General features: G+C 40.0%; 1 pseudogene; it reads right to left on the bottom strand.

Moving 5' to 3' along the window:
- Positions 1–6,147: 6,147 nt before the first annotated feature.
- Positions 6,148–25,724, bottom strand: part of LOC129682769 (arylacetamide deacetylase-like 4) — a 39,086-nt pseudogene continuing 19,509 nt past the window's right edge.

Genomic DNA, 25,724 nt, shown 5'->3' with positions numbered 1-25,724 from the left:
CTTAATGGCCAAGAAGCTCTTAAAGATATGCTTAATGTCCTTAGTCATCATGGAAATACAAATCAAAATGACTCTGAGATTCTATTTTACACCCGTCAGAATGGCTAAGATCAAAGCCTCCATTTACTGTACACACCAACAAAGATGTGCAGCAAGAAAAATACTCCTCCATTGCTGGTGAGAGTGCAAACTTGTACTGCCACTGTGGGAATCAACCTGGCTGCTTCTCAGAAAATTGGGAATAGCTCTACCTCAAGATAAATCTATAACACTCCTGAGCATCTACCCAAAAGATGTTCCACCATACCATAAGGACACTTGCTCAACTATGTTCATAGCAGTTTTATTCATAATAGTCAGAAACTGGAAACAACCCAGATGTTCCTCAACTGAAGAATGGATAAAGAAAATGTGGTATATTTACACAATGGAATATTACTCAGCCATTAAAAACAAAGACATTATGAAATTTGCAGGCAAATGGAGAGAACTAGGAAAGATCATCCTGAGTGAGGTAACCCAGAAAGACACACATGGTATGTACTCAGTTATAAGTGAATATTAACCATAAAGTACAGGATAACCATGCTATAATCCACAGACACAAAGAAGCCAAGGAGGGCTCAAGGGAGGATGCTTGAATCTCACTCAGAAGAGGAAATAAAATAGACATTTGAAGTAGATGAAGGGAGAGAACTGGGTGAGAGAGAGGGTGGGAGAGTAATAGGGGTAAGAATCAGATATGGGGAGAATGGGGTGGGGGAAACCAGGAAAGAGAATGGAAATCAGTGGGGGCCATCTCTGTGGCATGGAGAGCCTCCCGGGAGGTGACCCTCGCTGAAACTCCTAATGGAAGGGGATATGGAGCCTGAAGTCACCACCTCATGTAGCCAGGTGGGACTTCCAGTGGAGGTAAGGGACACCAGCCCACCCACAAACCCTTCAACCCAAAATTTGTCTTGTGTACAAGAAGTGTAGGGATAAAGATGGAGCAGAAATTAAGGGAACAGCAAACCAATGACTGGCCCAACTTGAGACCTACCCCATGGAAGAGAGCTAACACTTGTCACTATTAATGATACTCTGCTATGCTTCCAGACAGGAGCTTAGCATAACTGCCTTCTGAGAGGCTTCATTCAGCAGTTGATGAAAACAGATGCAGAGACCCACAGCCAAACAACAGACTGAGCTCAGGGAGTTTTGTGAATGAGTGAGGAGGAAGGATAGAGGGAGTCAAAGGGGTCAAGGACACCACAAGAAGACCTACAGAATAAACCAATCTGGGAGCACGGAGGCACACAGAGACTGAACCACTAACCAAAGGACATGCATAGGCTGTACCTAGACTCCTTACACATATGTAGCAGATGTGCAGCTTGGTCAACATGTGAGTCACCTAACAATGGGTGTAGGGCTATCTCTGACTTTATTGCCTGCCTCTGGATCCTTTTCCCCTAGCTGAGCTGCCTTATCAGACCTCAGTCTGAGAAGAGGTGCTTAGTTCTGCTGCAACCTTTGGTGTCAAGGTGGTTGGTACTTCTTGGAGGCCTCCCCTCTTCTGAGAAGAAGAGAGGGCTTGGGGGGAGCATGAGGATGCAGCTGGGAGGAGAGGAAGGAGAGGGCTGAGATTAGGCTGTAAAGTGATCAAACAAACAAACAAAGAGTGTATGGATAGCTTCACCAAGAGAACAGATCAAAGAGAAAGACTGAATGTTTGAGTTCAGAGCCAAGGTGGAGTGATTGGAACATCCCAGCAAGGACAAATTAATAAAAAGTGTGATATTGAATAGCAAGGTGTTCAGGACACTAAAAAGATAAAATTTAAAAACAGTTGGGATAGAAGAGAAAGAGAAATTGCTTTCCAAAAACATATAAAGCATTTTCAATGAAGTCACAGCAGAAAATTTCCCTAACTTAGACAAAGAAACAACTATCTAGATACAGGAAAGTTTAAAATATCAAACAGGCAAGACCAAAGAAGAACTTCCTCTTGGCATATTATAACTAAACAACTAAATATTTAATGTGTTGAAAATAGTAGACAAGAATAAGTTACATACAAAAGCAGGTCTGTCAGAATAGCATCAGATTTCAGAAGAGAAACTATAAAAGTCAGGAGGGATTGGAATTATGTTCTTCCAGTTTTGAATGACAACTACCAAGTCTGATTATTATACCCAGAAAAACTATCAATCATAATTGAAGGAGAAGGCAAAAGTTTCTACAATAAAAAAAAAAAAAAACTTAAATTCGTAATCATTTTGCAAGCTCTACAGGATACTTGAAAGAATTCTTCAGACTTTACAGATAGACAAACATTCTTATAGCCACACGGAAGAGCAAATCATTCCAGGATAAACATTAAGCATGAAGGAATAAAAAAGAACAAATAGCTGCACTACCAACAAAATGACAGGAACTAATACACATCTTTCAATAATAACACTAAATTTTATGGTCTCAATCTCCCCATTTCAAATGGAACAGAAGAACAGTTTGGATTAAAATTAAGATGGATTATCATTGGAGTATTAATTACACATTGTCTCCAATAAATGCACCATAAACTACAGAAAAAGAATATAAAAACATATCCCAAATAGAAGTTACTGTTCCAATAGCTGACAAATTTGACTTATACACAAAATCTAGTCAGAAGAGATAAAGAAACTTACTTCATACTGATTAGGAGAACAATCCATCAAGAGTATATTGTAATTCTAAACATACACAGAAGATATGAACACTCTAATTTCATAAGATATATTCTGCTGGAAGTAAAAATAATCACATATTAACCCACCTTAAGAACAGTGGAAGAACAGTGGAACTCTACCCTAATCAATAAACAGCTTGTCCAGGCAAAAAAATTAGCAGAGTTCTTTGTACATGGTGGACATCAATCCTCAATCAGATGCATCCCACCCCATGGGCTTCCTCTTCACACAACTGATTATTTCCATTGCTGTACAAAAGCCTTTTAGTTTTGTGTGGTCCCATTTGTCAATTGTTTGTCTTAATTACTGAACAAATGGAGTCCTGTTCAGAAATCCCCTTCCTGCACTTATACTCTGTAGGGCACTATGCCTACTGTCCCACCTATGTTTTCTTCTAGAAGTCTCAGCATTTCAGGTTTCACATTGAGACCTTTGATTCATGTGGAGTCAAGATTTTGCTCAGTGATAGAAATGGTTCTAATTTCACTCTTCTGCAGGTGGACATCCAGTTTTCAAGCACCGTTGGTTGAAGATGCTGCCTTTCATTTAGTCATTATATGACAGTAGACATATTTAACGAAAGTAGATGGCTGTAGTTACATGAGGTCATACTTGGATTTTCTACTTTGCTCTATTGATTAACATGTCTGTTTATATAATAAAAAGTGTGTTTTTATTATAAAAAAAACAGACAGAAAGACTAAGGAAACAGAATAGAAGACTCAGACATGAAGCAATGTATGTGCAGCCACTTGGTTCTTGACAAAGATGTTAAAAATACTCACTGGAGAAAAGATAGGACTCTTCAACAAATTATGCTGGAAAATTAGGTATTTGTGTGTAGAGAAATGACGTTAGGTTCTTATCCCTCCAGTTACACAAACATCAACTCCCCATAGATCAAAAATCTCAACCTAAGACCTGATATTCATAAAAAAGTGAGAGAAATGCTTCAAGACCCAAGCATGTGGAAGGACTTACTTAGAGGAAAAGAAGGCCGATTACCAACAAAGGGAACCTTCTACGGTTAAAGTGTTTGTGTACAGCAAAAACCAAAACAAGCAACAAAACAAACAAAAATCCTAGTAATCAAGTGAAGAGGCCACCTATGGAGTGAGAAAAATTCTTTGCCAGTTGTAAACCTGATAAAAGATAAATATCCAGGAAATACAAAGAACTTAAAATATCCAAACAAGAAAGTAATAACATAAAATGGGCTAGAGAACTGAAAGCAGAATTTTTCAAAAAGAAAATACAAAAGGCCAAAAAGCAATTTTGAAAGTCTTCAAAATCTTGAGCCATCAGGATCAGAAGAATTAAATCAAACTGAATTATATCTTATTCTTGCAAAAATGGCTACCATACAAAATATTTTCCTTAATAACAAATACCAAAGAGGGTGTGAAGAAAAGAGAAATGCTCACTGCAGATAGGAGCAGAAACTGGTGCAGCCGTGAAAGAAATCAGTGTGAAAGTTTCTCAGTAGGCTTTCAAAAAAATTCCCAAATGACCCAGATACATCACTCCTGGGCATCTGCCCAGAAAATTCCATACACACCTACAGAGATATCTGCATATCCAAGTTAATAACTGCTCTCTTCCTAGGAGCACAGAAATGACATCATTCAAGATGTCCATCAATAGATGAACAATAGATGAATGAAGAATGAGAGTATAGGACACATACACAATGGATTGTTTTTTTCTTCTTTTTTATTACTTATTTATTTATTGTGTGTCTGAGGGCAGAACACCTGCCATAACACACATATGGAGGTCAGAAGACATCAGGAGGAGTTCGTCTTCTTCCACTATGTAGGTCCATGGAATCAAGCACAGGTTATTATTGCTTCAAGCAAGCGTCTTTACCGTTTTTAAAAATTATTTTTATTTTTATTAATTACAGTTTATTCACTTTGTATCCCCCCCATACTTCCCTCCTTCCTCCCCTCCCAATACCACCCTCCCTCTTCCTCACCTGTGTCCCTCTCCCAGTTCACTGATAAGGGAGGTCCTCTTCCCCTTCCTTCTGATCCTAGTCTATCAGGTCTCATCAGGAGTGGCTGCATTGCCTTCTTCTGCGGCCTGGCAAGGCTGCTCCCCCCTTGGGGGGAGGTGATCAAAGAGCAGGCCAACCAGTTCATGTCAGAGACAGTCCCTGTCCCCATTACTATGGAGGCCACTTGGACACTGAACTGCCATGTACCTTTACCTTTTAAGCCAGCTCGCCACCCTTACACAATGGAATTTTATTCAGACATCAAGAAAAATAGAATGATAAAAATATTTTAATGGACAGAAGTGGAAATATATTAAGTAAGTTAAATCAGGCTATAAAAGACAAAAAAACCATATGTTCTCTTTTCTGTGTAGTTTTTAGAATATACGTGTGTGTGTGTGTGTGTGTGTGTGTGTGTGTGTGTGTGTGTGTGTGGAACAGTGAGGGTGTAGATTATTTTAAAATCTTAAAAAGAAGCCCAGGAGTGGGGAAGGGAAGACTTTCAGCAAAAATACCTCATAATTAAATCTCAATAATTGTATCTGTGATTTATCAAAAACTTAAAAAGCCATGACTAAATTTATATATATAGTGGTGGTGGTTTGAAAGAAAATGACTCCCACCAACCCGTAAGGAGTGGCACTATCAGGGGACCCTGTGGCTTTGTTGGAGGCAGTGTGTCACTAGAGGGTAGGCTTTGAGGTCTCAAAAGCCCAAGCTAGTTCACTTTCTGCTTTCTGATGATCCAGATGTGAACTCTCAGCTCCTTCTCCAGCACCATGTCTGCCTGCATGTCCTGGTTTCTGCAATGGTGATAGTGGACAAAACCTCTGAAACTGTAAGCCAGCCCCAATTAAATGTTGTCCTTTAGAAGAGCTGCCTTGGTCATGGTGTCTCTTCACAACAATAAAACTCTAAGACATCTGTTACGAGAAATCTTAAATTCTTGATTATTCTCTGTTAGAATTTCTGTTTAAATTTACATCCAGGTGTAGCTGTTCTTCCGGTGTTAGTGAAAATGCAGTATTCTCCTTCAGCATCATTTTCACATTTAACTCTACACATTGAGTTTAATTTTTATTTTAATCTTAGCATCTTTCATTTTTTGATTAGTTGCCATTGTATGAATGCAAATCTCCTAATTAAAAAAAATACTGCACAAAAGTCCCCGACAGAAATCCTCACTTAGAAGTTTATGGAACCTGGCAGGAGCAGATGATATTGCAACATATAACACTGAACAATAAGCATTACAAGAACGTGCACCGGGTTTTCTTTACTGTAAAGCCATCAGCTCTCTGCTTCCGCTTCATTCTGCTCTTTTAGGCTCTGCATGATTTAAGCATCTCCTCCCACAACAAATATAAAGCTCAGACAACTCCACAGCATAAAACATATTTATTTCATTACACTCGGAGATCAGGGCGACTATCATATGGTCTTCATGTAACTGACAACAGCATTTATTACTTTCATGGAACAGGAGAAAGACATAAACTTTCTATCAAACAGTACTGTGCATCCATGAAAGCCATCCTTCACATGAAACCAGCTCACAGGGACTTCCTGGTCTTTCAGGTGCTTCTTGAAGAGCAAGACATCATCCAGGACCACACCATTCTCACAGCTCACTAGGAATGCTCAGAAAGCTGAGCAATGGTCTTGTCACCTGCTATGATAGGTGGAATTTCTGCATAAAAAAAATGTGTTTTGCTTCTAGGTAGGCAGCCTCATTAAAGTGTCCAAGAAATTAAAGTTATGAGTCTTGGCTCCAGAACCCTTTGGGGATAATGTGAGAGCTGAGCCATTTTTCTGTACTTTTTCTACTTGCCCAGAGGTATCACAGCACCTGTCAATATGGCATCTCTCTAGAAAATGTCAATGGCCAAGTATTTATACAAATTTATAATCAATAAGTTTCTGGAAAGAAGTGGGGTATTTTTATTCTGTTGATGAGATGGTAAGTGGAAATTAATGACCTGCAAAACTGAAGTAATCAGGACTTGAGTCTGGATCTGGGGAAGACTAGAACTACTGACCAAGACTTGGCTGACAGTGGCCACAACCCAACCTCCAATACTCTTTCTCTGCAGAGCACCACCAGTGATGAGTCTACACTGTAGGCTTCCAAGGTCTGCAGGAATAGAATGGTGGCATTCAGGCAGTCCTTCTGAAAACTAGGGTGATGGTGGTCAGGGGGCTTTCAATATATAGTGAGGAAAGAGCAAACAGAGCACGCCTCTTTTGAAAGGAGAAACCCGAGGCTCTATCCATCATCTTCCTCTACTCTCAAAGGATACCAAATCTGATTCCATCCTCAGAGTGATCCTAATAAGAAAACATGGCAGCCCTCACTTTTTCCTACACGGACTTGAGGAACATTCCTAAAGTCAGGGAGGCCAGGAGTCTACATCCCAAGCCACACCATGCTTCTTCTTCTTCTTCTTCTTCTTCTTCTTCTTCTTCTTCTTCTTCTTCTTCTTCTTCTTCTTCTTCTTCTTCTTCTTTTTATTGTTTTGGGTTTTTTTTTTGTTTTTAATTTTATTTTTCTTTTTAGTTACATTTCGTTAACTCTGTGTCCCAGCTGTATCCCGCTCCCTCATTCCCTCCCCAACCCCACATTCCCTCCCTGGTCTCTTCCCTGCCCCTTTCCATGTCCACTGATAGGGGAGGGCCTCCTCTCCTTTCATTTGACCCTGTTTTATCAGGTATCTTCAGGGCTGGCTGCAAAGTCCTCCTCTGTGGCCTAACAGGACTGCTCCTCCCCTGGGGGGGAGGTCAAAGAGCCTGCCCTTGAGATCCTGTTAGAAATAGTCATGCTTCTTATAGATGAGTGTACCACACACAGGGTCAAGTTCAAACTCATTGCCTTCCAAAGCCAATCAGCCACTAAAAGCCCAGAAAACTCATTTGAAACTGCTGCTGCTTCTATTGACACAGATTCGGGAGATCTGTTCCCTAATGTATTGGGTACATGTTGAGCATTGATAAAACTAGAAACCCTTCAAATTGATACAGATGTTAATGTTAAAGTCTTCTCATAAGCATTCCTTCTGCTGTTAATTGTCCTATAATTAAGTTAAAAGTGGGGCAATTTGAGAGTTCCCTGTTGCCCTGGTTGCTGTGAGAGAGTGACTAATAGTCACAAATGTCCAGCTGGACTGCACTGAGAACTCTGAACACCACACACCCCTTGAGGAAACTACACAACAACCACAGCCACTAACTCACGACGCTGGCTCTTGAAGTTGCAACCCAGCCAGCACTCTTTCAAATAGCTTGCATCAGACTTTCCACCAAAGCCAGAAGAGATGCCCTGACCTTAATGGAAGGACTCTTTGGTCTGGTACAGGAGGGACAATGTAACAATTCTCATTAATATAATTCTTCATTTGCACAAATGTCTGCTAAGACTCAAACATATATATATATATATATATATATATATATATATATTTTTTTTTTTTTTTTTTTTACTACATATGGCATGTGAGCTCATGTATTTAAACACTTGTCTTTAGTTGTTGATGCTGTTTGGGAAGGTTAGGGAACCTTTGGGGGATGAAGCCTTGCTAGAGAAAGTATGTCATGGGGAGCAGTTAAGAGCCTACAGCCTCACCCTGATTCCTGTTTCTTTTTCCCTCTCTGCTTTTCATGTGTAATTCAAATGTGTTCTCCCAGCATTTGCTGCCATACTTCCTCCCTTGCCCTTATGGACTCTGACCCTCAGAAGCCAGAAACCAAAATAAACCCTTTCTTCTTTAAATTGTGGTCAGAAAGTTTCTGCCAAAGCAACAGAAAAGTAATTAATGGGAGCTGGTACCAAGAATGGGCTGTTGCTGTGAAAATGGCAACCACATTGTTTTTCGAGGAAAACTTCAGAAATTTGGACTTTAAAAGTCATTGTGTGAATGACTTCCCTAACTTGAGGCCTAAACCATGAGTATCAGCATGCCTGACACTGCCTAGATGGCCAGGAACCAAAGACCGGAGAGCCCAGAGACCAAAGATAGAACCAAACCTGAACCATGTCATCTCCCCACCCCCAACCCCACTCCACCCCCAAAAGTCAATTAACTGATTCCTAATGACAGCCTTCTTTAGTCATAAACCAATGCTTAGCCCAATCATCATCAGAGATATAAAGACCCACAGACAAACACTGGGTGGAGCTTAGGGAATGCTGTAGAAGAGAAAGACTCTAGGAGCCGAAGGGGCTGAGAACACCTGGAGAAGAAAACACAGCCCACAGACTCAACTAAGCAGGGCTCATAGGGCCACACAGAGACTGAAGCGGCAGTCACGGAGCCTGCATGGGTCTGCTAGGCCCTCAGCATACATGCTGTGGTTGTTAAGTGTAGTGTTTTAATGGAATTTCTAACAGTTGGGGTCGGGTGTCTCTGACTGTTTTGTCTGCTCACGGACCCTTTTCCTCATGCTGGGTTGCCTCTTCCAGCCTTGGTGTGAGGGGTTTATGCCCACTCTCATTGCGTCTTGTTAGGCCATGACTAGTTGATATCACTGGGAGGTCTGCTCTTTTCTAAAGGGAACTGGAGAAGCAGTGGATCTGGGGATGAAGGGAGGTGGGGAGGGCAGCTGAGAGAAGGGCAGAGAGGAGAGGCTACAGTCTGGATTTATTGTATGAAAGAAGAATGAATAAACTGAAAAAAAAAGTCACTGTGTATCATTAGCAGAGATGGCAGACTGTTCCAGTGGGTGCTGAGGGTAACACAGGATGTACAGGCCTGACTCAAGAGAAAATAAAGACTACATTAACAGCCTGGATATAGGCTATTCATGGGATATTTTGACAAGGACTCTAGCTCTTTTCTATATATGTTCTAAGGACATGCGGAGAAATTTTAAAGTAATAGATTGATTTCATAGGAGAAGGAAATTTTAAAATGGCATAACATTGAGTCTGTGGCATGGCTATTACTTGATCTTCATTTTTAAAGGAAAAGTCAAAATGCACAGGTTAGAGAGAAAGGATGAGAAATGTAATGAGCTGGAAAGGATGCCATTATTGTATTATTAATATATAATATCTTAGCAACACTTGTGGTCCAAACCTCAGAGAGATACTAAAACACTCTTAGAAAATTATCTTTAAAATCAATTGTGCGATGTAGCACATGACAGTTCAGTGTCCAAGTGGGTTCCATAGTAATGGGAAGAGGGACTGCCTCTGACACAATCTGATTGGCCTGCTCTTTGATCACCTCCCCCTGAGGAGGGAGCAGCCTTACCAGGCCACAGAAGATGACAATGCAGCCACTCCCGATGTGATCTGATAGACTAAGATCAGAAAGAAGGAGAAGAGGACCTCCCCTCTCAGTGGAGTTGGGGAGGGGCATGCATGAAGAAGGGGGAGGGAGGGGGAGGTTGAGAGGGGAGGAGGGAGGGGCCTATGGGGGGATACAAAGTGAATAAAGTATAATTAATAAAAAATAAAAATAAAACAATAAAATATCAATTGTGCTCCTTATATTGTTCTTTGTGTGTGCGTGTGTGTGTATACATATGCACTGTATATATGTTAGTGATGGTTTGACATCAACTGTGTTACACACACTAGGCAAAGGCTCCACCTCTGAACTGCATCTTCCAATTCTTCACATCTTGTAGAAGGGCTGAGGTCATTCATAGCAACCTTCAAATCAATAACAGCTTCAGAGAATGCTGTGTCTTTGTCTCTAGGGATTTGGTAAGATACTTGTATGCAGTGGTGTTTAATATTTACTAATGATTATCTTTTAGTAAAGCTGCTGTTAGTCCTACACAGCTGTATACCCAATTATCACACAGAGACTGGGTTTACTTAGTTAACCTAGAACACAATATGGGCAATAGTTACTGCATCCTAAACCTCCAAGCCCTCATAGTTTCCTAACTCTTAGATTTCCCACATTATACTTGCTTTTAGTGATATCTTAGGTCCACTCCATCTCTCCACGTAGTTCTGAGATCTGTCCTCCAGCTTTCTCTCCAAGTTCTCCTCTCGCACCTTCTCCTCCCACTCATTTCCTGCCCTCTGGCTCCTCCCCTCTTTCCTGTCCTCTGGCTCCTCCTTGCTCAACATTGTGTCTAGTTGCTTTATGTTGTCCTGCTTACACAAGAGTTGAGACAGGATTCTTAGAATGAGTATCACAATGCGATATCCGGACTGAAACCAGAGAGTGGGAGGGGAGAAATCAGCATTTGAATGAACAAGGGTAAGGTGTATACATTTTAAAAGAATATTATACCAACAGATACTAATAGTGGTGTTATAACAGGGCCCTGGACTTTAGCCCAACTGACTCCATGATAGAAGTGCCATTCCGGCTGTAAAACTCAGTAAGTAGTCAGCACCACCACCAAAGTGAAAACAAAGACATAATCTATCAAATTCCATATAGTTCTGGAAAAGTCTCACCATGTACTAACCTTACTTTTTTAGCTCCTATAGTTCCACTACTTGGTACACTCTTCTTGTAAAGTGACATATGCCAATGCAGGACACGGTTTTTGTGCTTAAAAGTTCATCTAAAAAAGGTTCAGTGCTACACTGGAATCCCGAATGCCCAGTGTAATTGCTGGCCAGCTGACAAAAATTTTCTATTAGCTTAAACCCATGTCTGAGCAGTGGAGACTACCCACAACAGAGTGTTTTGACAGAGTCCTTCGCACCCAGCTCTGTGCAGCTTGTTTTCAATGTTTTTTGTTTTTACTCTTCACATCACTCCTCTAAAATTTCTCTTTTCCTTCTATCTTTTCACTTTTTGTCTCTTTGATACAGGATCTCGTGTCATTCTCATGTTCATTCTACAGCTGAGGCTAACCCTACCTCATTGTCTTCCTTTTTGCTCATGAGTGCTGTGATCACAAGCCGGCACCTGGTCTAAAAAGTCCCCACTGTCCACCTTGTTTTCCAGAAGTGAAAGAAATGGGTCAAAAATTCAAGGCTTCAAAGTTAATTTCTGTGGTATCTGGAAATGAAACTCATGTTTATCTGTTAGCAAGAACAGGCTCTGATTTGGGGACTGTAGAATCTCCAAATTTCTTTCTTCTCCTTAAATTTCATATCTGTTACTTGTCTATGTCTTCAGGACATTAAAACCTGAATATCTTCCTGTCCACCTTGCTCCTAAACAGCACACCCTAGAAGTTTTGTGCTGCCTAAAGAGGCAGGGCTCTCCTAAGTTAAGCATACCTGGTTAAAAACAATCCTAAATCATCACAGCATATTCTGTGAAAACCTGTAGCAGCTGTCAACTCTGGGTGCTTAGCTTTTCTTTTTTTTTTTTTTATTTACATTTTTGAGAATTTAATACATGAATATGTATTTATATCATTTATACCCTTCCCTCTACCTCTCAAATTTATGATGTCTTCTTTAATTATTATTGTTTTTCACACACAGACAAACACACACACCTCTATAAAGCCTGCTGGGCCCATTTAGTATTGCTTGTATGTACATGTGTTAGGGATGACCATTTGGGATTGGATAACCTATCACAGAGCTTGCCCCTAGAGAAAATTGACTCTCCTCTTCTCCAAAACCATTAATTACCTGTAGTTCTTCTAGGGTTGATGCCTTGTCAAATTTCTAGCACCCACATTGGCATGGCAACTGGTATTGTCACTATGCAAGTCTTGTTTGGCAGCCATATCTCAGGAACTTCTGGGATTTCATGGGCTCAGCATCCCTGCCGTGTCTAGAAGACACTATTCTGCAGCAAGCACCCTGGTCTTCTGTCTCTTACAATACAATGAAGATGCAGAGAACTGGAGCCTATTCTTAAAGAGAAATGCTAATGGTTAGAAAGAGCCAAGGTGTTTGGGGGATGTCTGGAGATCCAGCCTTCATTTGCAGTGCTGGGACTCTAGCCTAAACATCTTAACCTTATTTATTTCTCTAAGATGGTCCGTTCACTCCTCATGAAAATATCCCAACAGCACAGGAACATGCATTTTTACCACTAAGCAGAGCCTATGAATACTTATAACCTGTTGTCTAATGCTTTCACCGGCATCCTGAAAAAGATGCCATTGCCTTATGAGGGCTCTGAGACGCAGAGTTGCAAGGAGCTCTCACAGCCAATGAAAGCTGAGCAGAAATGCTTACAAGAGAGCTTCGGCGTGTGCTTCTCACCTTTTCTCCTCCCCACTTCTTCCTTCTCAACAGTTTCTTGAGATAATAACTGTTAACTTTTTGGCCACTACCAAGTATCCCCCCAATATTGGGACATCAAGACTTTTTCAAGTTTCCTGCCTCCATATTCTTTCTAAATGTGCTGTACCTATTGGCAGGTGCTTATCACTGTCTGCCAGAGCCCACTGGCAGAGTTGAACAGTTCTTGAGTGGGGAGTGAGGATTGAAAGAAAATTTTAAAAAAAAAAGACACTACACATGGGATCTGTTCGAAAGGGCTTCTAGTAGAAACTAGGCACTCAGTATATTCCACAGTCCCTTTTTTTATAGTCAGAGAAAAGCCCTTTGATACAATGAAGTTCATTGAAAAGTCAAACTTGTTTACCTCGACCACCTGTCTGTGATCCTCACACAAACAGAAGAAAGTGAACTTGGCAACACATACTGTCTATCCCTGTCTCCAGGTGAAGGCCAGGGTGAAAGCATGTTTTTCACTGAGAGCTCAATAACAAAGCATCTTGACAAACAAGCAGCTCTCCACACCTGTCCCCCAGTCTCCAGCCCCAAACCTGGTTCATAGCTCAGCTATCTAGGGCAGCCAGGCTGTCTTGGTGACTATCACATGCATGATTTGGTCTGCAAACAATGCCTGCCCTGTTCTAAGGACAAAGTTGAGCAAGTTCATCTCTGGTCTCAGGGTCTCTTGCACTAATTCAAGAAGCACCTGGAGGCTAGCAGGTAGGAAGAAAGGAGAGGAAAAAAATGTGACTGAAGGTATTGGTAGAACCTCTCAGATGATGGCCCTTATAGTGGGCATCAACTCAGTCTGAAATTCATTTGCAATTCCTAGAAAAGAGCCAGTAGACAAGTTAGTGATGCAGTGGCAGGTAGAAGCAGTGGGCAAGAGAGAAAAATGAGAAAGGAGGGAAAGAGGGGAAATGAATGGGAAAAAGCAAAAGAGAGGAGAAAAAGAAAGAGGAAACAGGAGACTCTTCAGATTCCATCTTTTTGGAATCTAGAAAAAGTGGGAAAGGAAATGAAAAGAGAAGGAAGAGCAAGATACAACCAGCACCCCCAACCTATGGTTCCCCCAAGAGCAAACTCACCAGGGCAAACAAGAAGAGCATCGGACAATGGAAAACCCATTTGAATGGATACTGTAAAGAGGACAGATTTCTGCTGTGATAAAATGTTTAGCCACAGCCCATACAAAGAGTCCCATGAGAATGTGGGCAGCCCCGTGAGCAGCAGCAGCCACAGATCAGCCTTGGTCCCGAGGCTCTTAGGCGCTGTTGTCCTGAAGGACTAACTTCAGAACTTGTGAGAGGAGCACCTAACTCAGTTTTATACACTATGGCTTCCAGTCCACCCCTTCAATCATGCCCCTGGTCTTACCTGTTCCCTAGATAGTCATATATGCCGGCCAATGAAAACCAGAGGTACTTGTTTTCCTGAGGAACAAAAAAAGCAAGAAATCATGTGTGACCTACCATGGTGGATTTGAGAGGTGGGCTCCCCAGAGCATTCTAAGACTCTTATACACCCCAGCAACTCTTATACATTCCAGGAAGAGGTCAGAGAAGTGCCCTCTTCCACACCAGTGTCTATCTAGGGTGAGCAAAGAGCCTCACATGAAACAACTGCTTGGTTCACTGCCGTCCCACTAGTCAGTGCCCCAACCCAGGACACAGAGGTTTGCAGAGAATTTTTCGGTTAAAATCATCAACTTAGGGCTAGTGAGACAGTTTAACAGGGCAAGGTACTTGGGGTGAAGTTTGATATCCTGAGTCCAATCCCAAGACTCACAGGATGAAAAGAGAGACTTAAGTCCTGAAACTTGTCCTTTGACTTTTGTCTGTGCACTGGACATGCACACACATGCACGTGTAGATAAAAGTGCTTTTAAAGAATGAGCCATGAGGGTGATGCAGCTCAGCAGGTAAAAGGATTGCTACATAAGCCTGTAAAGCTGAGATCAATCCCTGGATACCCTATTTTAGAAAAGCCAAATGCTGTAGCATACATCTGTAATACCAGCACTCCTATCACGAAATCAGAGGCAGAGACAGATTCATCCAGAAGCTCCTGGGCCAGCCCTCCCAGAGTGTTCAGCATGACAGAAATTAGAGAGACCCTGTCTCAACAGGATGGCAAGACCCAGTTCCCAAAAGTTATCTTCTGATTCTCACAAACACACTGTGGCATGCCTATGTCCACACTCACAGACACATCGTAAACACCCAATATAATAACTAATTTTTTTTAAAGAGAAAAAATAGAATCAGTCTATATGAACCCTCAAGAAAAACACACCTAACTATGGTAAATACACAAATATAATAGGGTAAAATGGTGGAAATTATTCCAAGCCAATGGAAACAAGAAACAAGAAGGCTTCACTACCACTATTCTAATCTGAAAAATTATACTCAACAAAAACTGGTCATAAAAGATAAAGGTAATTTATTCCTGACTAAGATAACAACTCATGAATAGCATACTACAATTCTAAACATGTACACACTAAACATAGGTACGCCTAACTTCATAAAACAAATATTACTAAATATAAAATTACATATTAACCTTAATAGATTAATAGTGAGTAACTTTAATATTCGATCTCAACAATGGAAAGGTAATCTCCCCCCAAAAAAATTGAGGTGTATAATTTTATTCTGTGTGTGTCTGTGTGTGTGTGTTTACGTTTTCATATAAGGATAATGCTGATTTCATAAAAGAGTTAGGTAGCTGTGAAGTTTTGAATAAGGATGCCCCTCCCCTCATCCATAGGCTTGGTTGTGTAAATACTTGGTTCCCAGTTGAAACTGCTTGAGAAGATTTAGAAGGGACAATCTTGTTGAAGGAAGTTTCTCACTGGAGGCAGTCCTTGAGAATTTAAAGACTTGTACCATTTCCAGCTTGCTCTCTCTGCTTCCTGACTACAGGAAGTTCAAGATGTGATCCCTTGTTGTCTTGCCCCTGCCTGGCTGCCTGCTGCCACTCCCCTCTCCCCAGCCCCCATGACAGATTCGAACCCCACTGAAACTCTAAATGCAAAGAAAGTCTTTCTTCAATGAGTTGCCTAGGTCATGATGTCTTTTTTATCTGAGCAGCGAAAAAGCAACTAATACAGTTGCATTTGTTCCTTTCTTAGTTTATGAAATAGTTTGAAAAGCGTTGATGTTAGTTCTTCTTTGAAGGTCTGGAAGAATCTGCCTTGGCCAGAACTGTTTCTGTTGGCAGACTTTTTATTTCTCCATCATTTCGGTGCTTATCATAGATTTGTTTAAATTATTTATCTTTTGGTTTAATATTTATAAATAATACATATATAAAATTAATCAACTTATCCTTTTCAATTTAATGGGATATAATCTTTTAAGGATTGTACCAATTATCTGAATTTTTTTAGTATCTGTCATGATGGCTTTCTTCTGATCTTAAGTGTTGTTGATTTGGGTCTTTCTCCCTTGATTAGTTTGGCTAAAGGTTGGTCACTCTTATTTATCTTTATAAAAAAAATTACATTTTTTCTTATTCTTTATATTTTATTTGTTTCTATTTCATTAATTTCTACCTTGATCTTAATATTTTTCTTTCTATTTAATGAATTTAGGTTTGTTCTACTCTGGTTTTTCTAAAGCCCCAAGTTAAAGCAAAACATTACCTATTTGAGATTTCTCTGATTTCTTAATGTAGACACTTGGTGCTGTTATTTTCTTCTGGGGCTTCTTTAAATATAATGTATGATTTTGACATATAGTATTTTCATTTGTATTCATTTCCAGAAATTTCTTGATTTTCTTCTTGAGTTTACCATTTATCCACTCAGTATTCAATGGTATGCAATTTAATCTCATGAACCTGTAAATAGTTCTATAGTTTCTCAGTGTTGGGCTGTAGTTTTACTTCACTCTAATCAGATAAAACACAAATAAATATTTTAATTCTTCCATATTTGTTAATTCTTGCTTTGTGTTCTAATATATGGTCTATTCTTGAGAAAATTCCATGGGCCTTTGAGAAAAGGAAGTATTCTGCCATGTTGGGTAGAATGTTCTATTGCTGTCAAATCTATTTGGTCTGTGAAATCATTGATTTTAGATGTTTCTCTGTTTTATTTTTTGGTCTGTATTACCCATTGACTAGTAAGAGTAGGGGCCTCAAGTCTCCCACTATTACTGTGCTGAGTACAGCCTGTTACTTTTGCCTTTTTGCAATACTTATTTTGTGAAATTGGTGTGCCCAGGTTCTGTGTGCATATGTTTTGAACCAAATGTACTCTTTGTGGATTCTTCCCTTAATCAGTATGAATTGACCTTGACCTTTATCTCCTCTGACTAGATTTGGTTTAAAGTCAGTTTTGTCAGATATTAGAACAACTTTTGCTTGTCTTGTAGATTCGCTTGCTTAGAGCACATTTTCTCATTCCTTCATCCTAAAATATTGTTTGTCCTATCATATTCCTTGAGACAAGAAATATATAGATCCATCACTTTAATATAATCTGGTATTCTGTGTCATTTAGTTAGGATATTGAGACTATAAACATTTAGAATGTGTTATTTTTTTATCTTTTTGTTGATCGTACAATATTTGGTGTTTTCTTAATCATCTGTCTTGCTTAAATAGTTTCCGAGTGTGGTTTGTTCTTTCCTGTGGCAATATGAATGTTTCTGTTTTTAGACTAAAATCCAAGGAAGTCTTTTAAATGTCTTTGGTAGAGATGATTTAATGGTTGTGAATTCTTCAGTGTGTTTTTATCATGAAAAGTTTTCATCTTTCCTTCAACTAACACAGATAGTTTTGATGGATATAGCAGTCACAGGCACACTGAGTGCTACAATAAACATGATCTAATATAATGGAGTCATGAGCATGTAATCACTTTTGTCACATTCATGAAGAAGCAATAAGGAAGACTAGCTCACACAAAGAAATTGCACAAAGAACAACAAGAGCAAAGATCCTAGTCACTTTATGACTATCTCTATACAAGTGGCCATTCCTGCAGGCGACAGGAAGAACAGCTCAGATGGCTTGTCTACCCACGCAACTCTGTAAGGATGAATTATAAAACTGAGCTTCCTTTTTGCAGCTGTTGAGAGCTTGATATCTTCAGGAGGCTCCTTTCTTCTCCTCCATCTCTGATTTTTCTTCTTTTACCACAGCAATCCAATCTGTTTATGCCATTTGTTCCTTGGATCTCTTCCAGGCTTTTTCCAGTTATGGATGCTGGTAGATTGTTTGTTTGTTTGTTTGTTTGTTTGTTTTTTGAGAAAATATTCATAGAAGAAGGTGGAGGCTGTGTTCAATGAACTTACGGTAAGCTAAAACACCACAACACCCTCCCATTAACATCCCTTCTCCTGAGAAAGCAAAAACTATATATATTAACAAACCTTCTACAATGTATAAAACCTCATTATAGAGTTCAAGCCTCAGAGAAACTGAATGACAATGGTGAGGAAGTGAAAGGAAGAGAGAGCAGAATGCTAATTTATTGAAAAGGTAGTAGATCCCAAATTAGGTGATGATATAAGACATCCCAGGGCATTCCTTATGCATGGAAGGCAGCAACTGATGTTGCATCCATCTGGATGATTTCACGACCTGAGTTCCCACTTGCTGTGTGTATTAATTGCTTTTTTGTTGCTGTGATAAAACATCATGACCAAAAGCTACCTAAAGAAGAAAGGCTTCAGTGTGGCTTACAGTCCCGTGGATTTAGAGTCTTTATCAATGGGAAAGATATGGCAACAAGTGTTGGGATGGGGAAGCTGGCTGATCACCTCCCACCCACACACAGGAAGCAGAGAAGTGGAGTAATGCTCCAAGAGGTCAAAGACCGCCCCCACAGACATACATTACTCATCAAGGCTTCACCTCCTCAAAGTCCAATAACCTCCTACAAACACCTCCACAAACAGGAACCAAGAGTTTGGTAGTGGGCACCAAACCATGTGACCTTGAGGCACTTGACCTCTCACTTCTGTAAAATGAGTGTGATAACAGTAAGCACAGGTTTCTGGGGTGTTTGGTGTTGGCCTGATGCTTGTATTTTGATGCTAATCACTGGCCCTCAAGATCTGGTTACTGCCTCGATACACCTATCCTTGTTGTGTAAACCTGCCTAAGACCTGATTGATTGGTTGATTAAAGGCCTGAAACCTGGACAGGGCATAATGGGGTAGGTGTGGCTAAAGTCCCTGGGCTTTGGGTTCAAGAGAATCACAATAAACAGACAGATGGAAAGAGAGGAAGAAGGAGGACCCCACAATGGGTTAGGGTGGAGAAGAAACCATGTGGGCCAAGGAGGAAAGACTCCAATCAATAATGGGGTGGAAAAGCCCAAATGAAGAATATCAAGAATTTATAAGATTACGGATGGAAGATAGCCCAGATGAGGATGGTTAAGGATGGATGACATTGGCTGGGAGGTGGATGGTAAAGTTACTGAGACAACATAGGTAAAATATCTGTCCAGCCCAAGGTAAGTAAGGCAATTATAAAATCTAACAGGTGTCTGTGTCTTATTTGATTGTGATAGTAGGTTAAATAATACTGCTGCAATAATCATAGGGCAAATAATAATAAACATTATATATCCCAACAGCCCCCTTTTAATTTATTACAACAGTGGGGGTTAAATTAATAAAAAAAAAAAATACGAACCACCGAAAGCTGTGCTCTGTACACAGCAAGAACTTCATGATCAGCAGTCATAACAGAGAAAGCCAATTCAAATGACAATGAATAATACCTGGTACCTTAATTACTTTTGCACTCATGTGGCAAGACATAGTAAAACAGCTTAAGGGAGGAAACATTTATTTTGCCTCATATTCCATCATCGTATGAAAGGGATAGTGCAGTTCATGGTGGTGGCAATATATCATGGAGAGTCTTCATAGCATGGTAGGCCAAGAAGCAAAGAAAGCAGGCTATAATCTTTGGTGGGTTTAACCATCAAATGCCTTCTACTACTGACCTGCTTCAAGCCACAAGCCAGTACTTCCTAAAGTCTTCATACTCTTGAAATATGGTCTCACATTTGGAACACACACGAAACTGACCTGTAATTTTCATGTGTGCAAATGTTTATCTGGTTTTGGCATCAAAGTAATAGTGTACTTGTAAAAAAAAAAAGTTTAGAAGCATCCCTTCATTTTTACTTTATGAGATAATTAGAGTATTATTATTATACTATTATATTATTATATTTTTAATTTATTATTATTATTATTATTATTATTATTATTATTATTATTATTATTATTTAAGGATCTGGTAGAATTTAGCAGTGAGACCATTTGATTTGGCCTGGACATTTTTTTAATTGCAAGGATTTTTTTCATTACTAATTTAGTCTCATTGTATGTTACAGATATGTTTAAACATCTTGTCTAATTTGTTTAACTTCATTTTGTCATATGCATCAAAAAACCCATCCATTTTCTATAGATTTAAAGTTTTAGTGGAATGTAAGTTTTTACGCTATATCCTTACGTTTTCTGAATTTCACTGGTATCTGTTGTAATGTCTCTCTTTTCACATATAACTTTATTGATTTGGGTCCTCTGTCATTGTTCCAGAGGCGGTGGTAGCTGGGAGAATGAAGCTGGTAATGGGGTGGACTAAAATCTCATGCAATGGCTAGCTTTATTGAGAACATCAGTTTATGCTCTGATGGTTAAGCCAGGTCACATGAGTAAAGTTCTCCTGCATCCGATCTGTATACATTCACAAGGACAAGTCACATGTGGCAAAAGCATGTTTTTTTTTTTCCACACAGGCACATAAAGAATAGTTCAACAGTTAGTTGAATAACAACAGCAGGCAATGAGTAATCTGAACTGAACTCACTCCTATACGCTACAATAGGGAGCCGCACAAAAACACGTTCTGTGAACAATTCCATGTTCTGAAGAAACTGAGGTCATAAAATTCTTATCTCCTTTACTTCCAGTTTTCTCACAAGTGCCCAGAATTCTTCTCACAGGACTTCATTCTTGGAGTATTTCTCTCTTTTGCTAAATTTGTCAATCTTTTTATCTTCAAAAGAGCTATCTCATTGATTCTTTGTATTGTTCTTACTGTTTCTATTTTATTAGTTTCTATCCTGGTCTCAATTATTTCTTTTATTGACTGCCTTTGAGACTAGCTTGTTTTCCCCCACCCACCCCCTGGGCTCTAAGGTACACCATTAACTTATTGGTTTTAGATTACTCTGATTTTAGTGTAGGCACTTAGAACTACGAACTTCCCACTTAAGATTAGTTTCTTTATACACTGCAGGTCTTGGTGTATTTTTGTTTTCTTTCAGTTCTACTAAGTTTTATAGTTCTCTTCAGTTTCTTCAAAACCCTATCACTATGGAATCACAGTGTGTTGTTTGCTCCCCACACATTTTTCTTTCCTGTAGCTTTCCTTGCTACTGTAGATTCCTGTAGATTTCCAGCCCTCCAAGTTAGCTTTGACTCTCAACTTTACACAGCCTAGAATCACCTGTCCTCATTAGGTTGGTCTGAAGGCCTGTCTTGAAATATTGTCTTGATTATTCATTGATGCAGGAGGAACCTAGACCTAGTCACAGTGAGCACAGCCATCTGTAAGCAGGTGGTCCCTGGGCTGTACAAAAAGTCAGCTGTCTTAGTTCTATTGCTGTGATGGAATAGCATGTCCAAAGCAAGTTGGGGAAGAAAGGGTTTATTTGGTTTATACTTCCAGATCATAGTCCATTGATGGAGGAAGTCAGGGCAGAAACTCAAGCAGGAATTGAAGATAGAGGCAGGAGCTAATGCAGAGGCCATGAAGGGGTCCTGCTTACTGGCTTGCTCTATGTGGCTTGTTGAGATTTCTTTCTTGTAGAATCCAGGACCACCAGCCCAGGGATGGCACCTCGATATGCTTGGTCCTTACCCACCAATAACTAATTAAGAAAATTCCCTACAGCCAGATCTTGTGAAGGGATTTTCTCAATTAAGATTCCCTCCTTTCAAATAACTCTAGTTTGTTGTGGCTTGAAGAAAAAAATGCCCTGTAACTGTTGGGAGCCCAATATAACTGGACTTTCTTTGAACTGCCAGCTTCCCAAGTAATGACACAGAGACCTTCGTGTTTATTATGAAAGCTTGGCCTTAACTTAAGCTCATTTTCAACAAGCTCTTACCTTAAATTATCCCATTTGTACTTACACGTTCTACCACATGGCCCGTTACCTCTCAGTCTTAGTCCTGGCACTGTTTCTTCCTCCTTATCTGTCTGGCGAATGTTCCACCTCATATTCCTTCCCAGAGTTCCTATCTCTGCCTGAAAGTCCCGCCTATCCTCTCCTGCCTAGCTACTGGCCATTCAGCTTTTCAAAAACCAGCCAGAAGGTGCTTTAAGCAGGTGAGGAAGGACACATCTGCACAGAGTGTACAAAAAAATTATCCCAACAATGCCCCCAAAGACTCATAGGGAGTGGCAGTATTAGTAGGTGTGGCCTGTTGGAGGAATTGTGTCACTGGGAGTAGGCTTTGAAGTTTCAGAAGCCCAAGCCTGGCCCAGTGTCACACTCTCTCTTCCTGCTGCCCACCGATCCAGAATGTTGAACTCTCAGCTGCTACCTCTTCAGCACCATGCCTGCCTGCATCCCCACCATGCTTCCTGCCATGATGATAATGAACTAAACCTCTTAAGTGTAAGCCAACCCCAATTAACTATTTTTCTTTATAAGATTTTCTATGGTCATAGTGTCTTTTCATAGCAATAAAAACCTAACTAAGAGAGGGGAGGTATTCCTCCCCTTCCATCTGATCCTAGTCTATCAGGTCTCATCAGGAGTTTAGTGGACTGGGGGAGGGGCATGGATGGAGAAGAGGGAGGGAGGGAGGGCAGGATTGGGAGGGAACAAGGAAGGGGGCTACAGTTGGGATACAAAATGAATAAACTGTAATTAATAAAAAAATAAATAAATTTAAAAACTGAACTAGATGCTTGTGTCTAGTTGACGTGAAACTGAGCAGCAGACAAGCTCAGCATGAGTCAGGGAGTGAGACAGTGTCATCCTTAATTTCCATTTCAAGCTCCTCCTTGAGTTCCTGCCCTGACTTTTTTCAGTGTGGATGGTGAACTAGAAGTGTAAGTCAAATAAACTCTTTGCTCCTCAAGTTACTTTGGGTCAGAATATTTTATGTGTCTCTCAACATGGTGTCTCTCCAGGAGAGGTTAATGGGCCTGATTTTTACACATAGGTGCAATCATTATATCTCTGGTGAGGAATGGAATGTTTTGCTTCTGCTGATATGACAATAGGTAGAAACTGATGGCCTGAACTAGAGAAGTCATCAGGACATGAGCCTAGAACTGGGGAAAACTAGAGATGCTAACAAAGGTCTGGGTGACAATGACCATCAGCCCAACTCCCAAAAATTCTCCACAAAGCACCACCTGGGAGATGTCCACCCCACAGCTTTCCAAAGCCTTTAGGGAATGGAGGGGAGCATCCAGGCAATTATAAATAGCAGAGTAATAGAGGTCGGAGGGCTTGTGGTACCTAAGTAGGAAAGAGCTAACACTACAACTGGGGTCACTGGAGAACATTTATTTCAGTCATCATCCTCCACTCTTTGGTGTGTGATCCCTGACAAAATCTTCAAAATGACTCTGCCAAGTAAAAATGGCTGTCCTCATTTTTCCCTGTCTGGATTTGAGGCAAGGATTCTCCAGGCAGCCCACACCATGCTTTTCATAAACAGCAAACCCCACATAGAACCATGCAAGTTCAAATCTGTTGCCATTAGGAGACAAACATCCACCAAACACTCCAAGGTCAGTGCTTGGAACTACCGCCACTTCTCTTGACACAGACTCAGAAAATGCCTCTCCTGATGTGCTACCTGACATGTGTTGATCATTGTTAAACCCATCAAATAGATATCAATGTTAATATTAATACTAAGGTCAAAAAGAATCAACAGCCCTCCTGTGTATAAATGATAAACAGGCTGAGAAAGAAATTATGAAAACAACACCCCTCACAATAGCCAAAAATTATATAAATATATCTTGGTATAACTATAACCAAGCAAGTGAAAGACCTGCATGACAATAACTTCAAGTCTTTTAAGAAAGAAATTGAAGAAGATATCAGAAGATAAAAAGATATCTCATGCTTGTGGATGAATAGCATAAAAATAGTAAAAAATGGCCATCTTACCAAAAGCAATCTACAGATGCAAGGCAATTATCGTCAAAATTCCAAGACAACTTTTTACAGGCCTTGAAAAAACAATATTCAACTTCATAAGGAAAAAAAAACCAGGATAGCAAAAATAAGCATGTACAATAAAAGAACATGAACTTTTGAAGGTACCACCATCCCTGATCTCAAGCTGTACTACAAAACTATAGTAATAAAAACTACACAGTATTGCAAAAAACAAACAGGTTGATCAATGGAATCAAGTTGAAAACCTAGATGTAAACCCACACATCTATAGACACTTGATTTTTGACAAAAAGAAAAAACATATAGAAATACATACATATATATACAATGAAAAATGAAAGCGTCTTCAACAAATGGTGCTTGTCTACCTGGAGGTCTGCGTGTAGAAAGTGCAAATAGAGCCATATCTATCAGCACAAAACTCAAGTCCAAGTAAGTCAAAGACCTCAACATAAAACCAGGTATACTAAATCTTATAGAAGAGAAGGCAAAGAATAGTTTTGAATGTGTTGGCACAGGAGACAACTTCCTGAACAGAACACCAAGAGTGCAGGCACTAAGATCAACAATTAAGAAGTGGGGTCTCATGAAACTGAAAAGATTCTGTAAGGCAAAGAACACCATTAAAAGAACAAAATGGCAGCTTACAGAATGGGAAATGATCACCTTCACCAACCCTACATCTGACAGAGGGCTGATATCCAAAATATGTAAAGAACTCAAGAAATTAGATATCAACAAACCAAATAATCTCATTAAAAATGGGGTACATATCCAAACAGAGAAGTTTCTATAGAGGAAATTCTAATGGCCTAGAAGCACTTAAAGAAATGTTCAACATCCTTAGTCATCAGGGAAATGCAAATCAAAATGACTCTGAGATTCCGTCTTTCACCTGTCAGACAGCTAAGATCAAAATTCAAGTGATGGCTCATGTTGTCAAATATGTGGAACAAGAGGAACACTCCTCCATTGCTAGTGGGAGTGCAAACTTGTACAACCACTGTTGGAAATCAATCTGGAAAATCAATTCTAAAAAAAAAAAAGGAATATTTCTCCCCTAAGACCCAGATATACCACCCCCCCTGGGGATACACCCAAAAGATTCTCCACCACACCACAAGGACACTTTCTCAACTATGTTCATAGCAACTTTATTCATAGTAGACAGAAACTGTAAGCAGGCTAGATGATCCTCAACTGAAGAATGGGTAAAGAAAATGTGATACATTTACACCATGAAATATTACTCAGCCATTAAAAACAACAACATCATGAAATTATCAAGCAAATGGATGGAACTAGAAAAGATCATCCTAAGTGAGGTAATCCAGACCCAGAAAGACAAACATGGTATGTACTCACTTATAAGTAAATATTAGCCATAAACTACAGGATAACCAGACTACAATCCATAGACAAAAAAGGTAAGTAACAAGGAAGGCTCAAGGGAGGACGCTTGAATATTACTGAAAGAAAAATAGACCTTCTAGGTCGGTGGAGGGAGGGAGGCAGGTGGGAGATGGGATGAGGCTAGGAATAGGAGGTGTCAAGCGTGGACAGAACAAGGAGAAAAAGTACTGGCAGAGACAGCGGGGTTGGTAGGGGCATCTCTGAGACAAGCTAGAAATCTAGGACAATGAAAACTCC

The sequence above is a fragment of the Psammomys obesus genome, unplaced genomic scaffold (genome assembly GCF_907164565.1).
Source record: "Psammomys obesus unplaced genomic scaffold, mPsaObe1.curated_primary_1811, whole genome shotgun sequence".
NCBI lineage: Eukaryota > Metazoa > Chordata > Mammalia > Rodentia > Muridae > Psammomys > Psammomys obesus.
This window is presented reverse-complemented; position numbering and strand designations above follow the sequence as displayed.